Here is a 6,132-nt window from a genome sequence, read left to right on the forward strand (position 1 = left end):
TTCGTCTGGATTATTGCAACCACTTTCCATTCCACAATGGAAGTGGGAAAATGTAACGATGGATTTTGTTTTGGGGTTACCATTGACTCCAAACAAAAAAAATTCAATCTGGGTAATTGTTGATTGATTGACCAAGTCAGCACATTTCCTTCCTGTTAGAACAGATTTCTCTATGGAAAAGTATGTGGAACTGTATATTAAGGAAATCATTAGATTAAACGGAGTGCCTGTTTCTATAGTTTTTGATCGAGACCCTCGATTCTGGAAATCCTTGCATGAAGCATTAGGGACTCGTTTAAACTTTAGTACCCCCAGACAGACAGACAATCAGAAAGAACTATTCAAATATTGGAAGAAATATTTACCACTGGCGGAGTTCGCTTACAACAATAGTTATCAGTCCAGAATTAAAATGGCACCCTATGAGGCGTTATATGGGAGGAAATGTCGTACGCCATTAAAATGGTATGAACTTAAAGATCGAAATGTATTTGGTACAGATTTGATTCAAGATGTGGAAGAGAAAGTTCGGAAAATTCAATATAACCTAAAAGTGGCATTTGATCGGCAAAAGTCCTATCCTAATAGTAAAATAAAAGAGATTGAATTTGAAGTTGGAGATAAAGTGTTTCTCAAGGTGTCACCCTGGAAAAAAGGTATTACGATTTGGACGGAAAGGAAAACTAAGTCCTAGATTCGTCGGGCCATATGAAGTTGTTAAAAGAATAGGACTAGTGAAATATCAGTTATATTTGCCACCAGAAATGGAGAAAATTCATAATGTTTTCCATGTGTCCATGGTACGAAGATATAGGTTCAATCCCTCTCACATCGTTGCACTAGAACAAGTAGAAGTTCAACCTGATTTGACCTATGAAGAGAACCAATACAAATATTCGGCCACGAAGTCAAACAATTGAGAAATAAAACAGTTTTGTTAGTCAAAGTTCTTTGGAGAAATCACAAAGTATAGGAAGCAACGTGGGAACGTGAAGAGGATATGCGACTTCAATACCCCCATCTGTTTGTGCAATGAAATTCGATGACAAATTTTCTTAAGGGAGGGAGATTTGTAACATCCTCCATACCGGGTTAGTGATTAAATTATGAGATTTAAAAATTCAGTGACCAAATTGGATAAATTGAAAAGTTCAAGGACTTGATTGAAATATTTTGTGTAGGATTAATTAGCAAAGAATGAAGAATTACAAGGGTGAAAGAGTCTTTTAGCAGGGAAGTAATTAAATATTAGTTGAGGATAATTATATATCCACGTGGAAAGCTATTGGGAGAACCAAAGTTTCTAGATTTCTCTTCTTCTTCATTCTTCTTCTCCACCCTGAAGCCAAGCTAAAGGTGAGTTTTCTTGTTAGTGAAATTCTTGATGAATTTATGGTTGATTTATGACCATTAGACAATAGTTAAGCTTAAAGGAAATTTAATTTGGTTTAAAACCATAAGATGAGGATTACATGAAGAATTAAAGAAAGGAAGTAGAAAAATGAAATCTTGGAATAGAGTTCATAATAAGAATTAAAAGTGGGATTTGACTTGTCATTAAGCTAATTAAGGAATATGAAGTGTTAGAATAGGGATTAGAACATGTTGGAATTTGAGTGAGATTCTTAAATTCTATAGGGAAGATTGGATTTTTAAGTTTTAGAGGTATTGAATGGATAATAGTTAGTTTAAGTAAGTGTATGCAAGTTAGGGATATGAAAGGAGGTGAATTATATAGTGTTGAGAGGATTATTAAGGGATTTTTGTGCTCAAAATAATATTTCTGGGTTAAATGCATCAATATACATTCAATGTGTATCGATGCACTCTCAAATAAATGAACATCGAATGAAATTAGTGCATCGATGCATAAGGAGTGCATCAATACATTAAGGAGTGTATCGATACACTGTAGAGTGCATCGATACATACCTTTATTAAGAGATGAAAATAGCTTTTCTTTTAACCTAAGGAATGATAGTTTAGAATATATTAATTAGTATACTGATAAGTATCAATGTATTACTATGTAGATACAGAGCTTAAACAAGTTCCAGAACAATTGCCCAGTAAGATTGATCGAGGGAAAGACAAAGAAATATAGGTGAGTGCATATGCATAACATGATTATCGTAGTGTATCCAGTTCTAGACTTGTTATAAGTCTAGATTCAATACATTGATGCATGATTCATTTTATATTATGAAATGTAATAGAAATTCATACTATGTGCATTGTGTAATATGTTATAAATGAATATGTATGCAAAGTTATATGAACTATGTGATGAAGGTAAGGAAAAGGATATGTCTATGTGATATACTATGTAGATTGAGAAAAACCCATGTTATGTAGATGAGAACTATAGGTATAGTTGGTATGCCAAGAGTAGAGGGTCTACGCGATCCTTCGGAACATATATGTATTCCTTGGAACATATGTGATGTCTTTTGAGACACGTACTTGATCCTTAGCATATATATATGATTCTTAAGGAATTTTCTACGTGGTCCTTATGGATATCTTATATAGCACTGCGGTGCAATTCTACGCGACACTTTGGTGCAATTCTACGTGGCACTTCGGTGCATTTATACGAGCTGTGGTGATAGCATAGTGCACAACCTCACAGTACTCACATACTTTAGGTTCTTAGTATGGTATCATGGGCCAATAAACTTATTACTATGAATTCATGAGTGTTAATGTAATATGCTTATTGGTAAGGAACATGGTGATATAACTGCATTGATTAAGTATATGACTTCATTTCATTTCATCTCATTATGACATTTCCATTACAATTCCTTGTTATTATTATTATTATTATTTTGCCTCACTAAGTCGATGACTTAGAGTGTGAGTGTTTCGCACGTAGGATCCGAGAAAGTAGACGAGATGGGTTAAGCAGCTGGACAACATTACTCCTGCAACTATCTTATCAGAAGCAACTTAATTAGTAGGTCATTTTGTTATATAAATGAATGTTGGCATGTAATCAAATGGTCAAGTTGTGAATGCTCTGAGTATTTTGATAAAATTGTATTAACCTATGTATATTATCATATTTTAGTTATATAAGTCCAAATATTTTATCATTTTTTAAGAATATTCTTTTGTAGTCAATGAGACATCCTGGACTCGTATCCGGGTCGGGTATGGGTTGAGGGTGTTACAATCCACCACCAAAAAATATGTCTATTACTGTGTCCAACGTAATAACGGATGCAACTAGATGGCTCGTGTATCGAAAAAGAAGAGGAAAAACAACATATGGGAACTATCAGTATACAAAGTTCCTAATACATGTTGTGCTAGAGGGATCAAACAGGACCATCCCAACTTGGAGTCTGACATTATATGTCAAGCCATCATGTCCATGGCCAAAGCAAGCTCTCATATAGTTATTACGGTGTTGATTTCAGCTATACAGTCTCAATATGGGTACATCGTCTCCTATAGGAAAACATGGAAGACAAAGCAGAATGCCATTAAACAACTTCACGTCTTGAATGTGTTCTATAGGGCGGTGATTGTCTATTTCGATAAAGATTTCATCGTATAAGTTGAATTTCCTCCTCACTCTCATCATCATCATCGTCGTCAGCAATAGCAGCTACATTTTATTGATGAATGACGGATGATGATGTAACACCTCCATAGAATAAAGACCCTGGAAGTGTATAACTAACCATCTCACCGCTCAAAAAAACTTTGAAAACTATGAAAACATCGACGTCGATGAATATGAAAATTAAGTAGAAGGTGTTTGTGTCTTTTGTGAAGCATCACCCGCCAAATAAACAACATATAAAGACCACACCGGATCTATAAGCATGGGAGTATAAACTCTGGAATGTGTCATAAAACCATGCGGTGGTGGCATAAAAACGGTTACAGTTCAATCTGAAATAGATGCGGTAGCATCTGAAATGGCAGTGGAATATAAACTGATGTAGATGGTAGGTGTTGTGATGGTTCTGGTACTGTAGCTGAGGACAAGCCGAAAATGCCAATTCCTTCTCGACAAGTCGGGGGATGATGATGCTGTGACGGTGGACGCTTTTCTTTAAATCGATGAATGCTCCCACCTCGTGCTTTCTCGAAAAGTATGAACGACTTCCTATTCGTGTTGAACCATTGATAATAGTCATTCGCAATTGAATAATGATCGACATAAATCAGCTCCATACGGGAATGCGTCCACGTTGATCCTCTCATATCATTACCCACTCGTTGTGTTTCATCAGCCAATTGACATCTTTTTTGCCCCGTCTATCGACGTTATGCATATTGTCGAGATTTCTAAGTGCTTCAGGAATAGATTGTATGAAACCAAATTGGCAGAGCACGTGATCAGTATGATGCATGTAACCCCCTCAGACCGATACGGGTAACCCGATCTGATTCGAGGTGTCACATTAGGGCCACCGGAGTGACCCACTATAAAAATAGTGGAAAATTTAAAACTATTATTAAAACGTGTAACTTATAAAATGATTTATCAGTATGCAAAAATAAAACAGATTTTCAGACTCGTATAAAAAACAAAATACAATTACATGCCCCCTAATCACATGTACCATACTCTGCAAACAACGTTGGAAGAACTCCTTTACTAAAGTTGATAGCTGCACTGATACGATTCTTTTAACCTGAAAAGGTGAGTAACAGAGTGAGCTTTGGAAAGCTCAGTAATACAGAACTACCAAATGATGCTGAAGAACGTGCAGATACAGATAAGCATATAATTCCTTATTGGTTCAGACATCTACAGATTTTATGTTTAGCGGAAATCCTACTGATATTTCAGGTAGTAACAGAAAGTGAGCTTTCAGTTTGGAGAAATATTTTGGATGACTGAGTTCAAGAGATCAGGATATGTTATCTAGTGTGTTCCCGTAAAACCAGTGAAAATATACATACTTTTTTTTAAACTGTGGCAGTTTAAAACATATTTTTATTCAAAAACCATATTATTCCCTCCAACCGTACACACCATAATATGTAGGTTCCCCATAACCAAACACCACCAACACACCAAGTAAGGCCCTGAGCACAAAGCAGAGGAGCCTACAGTAATGGTGATGGTAACTTCCTCCAACAACACCCTTCCACAAAACATTTATCAAAAACCATAGTAATCCCTCCAACCGAACATAACATAATGTGTAGGTTCCCCAGAACTATACACTCACCAACACACCAAGTAAGGCCCTGAGCATAAAGCCGAGGAACCTGCATATATACTTCCTCTAACAATACCCCAAATAAAACATTTACCGTCAATAAACGGAGATATCAAAAAACAAAACATAATTCAGATCATATATCAGAACAGAATCCAGGTCAGGAAATAGAACAGATTTCAGATCAGATGTCAGAACAGAATTCAAATCGTAAATCAGATAAAATATTCATGTGGGTAGGGAACACACCAGAGTTTACAGATATTATTTAGAAGTACATAATAATTTTATCAGGTAGAGAAACACGGATCTTCAGTATACCGATAGAATGTTGGGATTTAGAATCACTATTGGAAGAGTTCAATAAATGATGGAAACATAAGTTATTCAGATTGAGACTTATAGGGATCATATCATACATTTTTCAGAAGCTCTACATAATCAAAAGGGTATTCAGAATCCTTTACATCTGAGTTACTTGTATTTTCAGATATAACCTGACTGATTTGAGCTGATAAGGGAGAACAACGATTCAGGAATTTTACAATCTTTGTCGATTGATCGGATTAACGAGTTACTTGATATGAATAGTTCCCATAACTAATATTTATCGACTGTTCAATTCTTTGTCCCTCCAGGGTATCTATTTTTTTATACCTAAAATTCTTATTCATAGATATTCCAATGCTCTTTATTTCATTTTCACGCTTCCACGATATCATGAAATGCTGACGTGCTTGATTTATAGTTCATGACCCATAAAAAACATTTCATCGTGTATGTTCATTAATGTTTCCAGACTCATCCAAATCACTTATTTAATCCTCAGTCATTGAGGTTACTTATTTCATTTAACAATCAAGTCTATCCCGGTTACTTCAGAGTTTTCCAGAGTAAATCAGACATTTTCTGAATTTTGGATACATATTGTACTTTCGTTCAG

This window comes from Hibiscus syriacus, unplaced genomic scaffold, assembly GCF_006381635.1.
Source record: "Hibiscus syriacus cultivar Baekdansim isolate YM2019G1 unplaced genomic scaffold, ASM638163v2 tig00002511_pilon, whole genome shotgun sequence".
In the NCBI taxonomy this organism is placed as follows: domain Eukaryota; kingdom Viridiplantae; phylum Streptophyta; class Magnoliopsida; order Malvales; family Malvaceae; genus Hibiscus; species Hibiscus syriacus.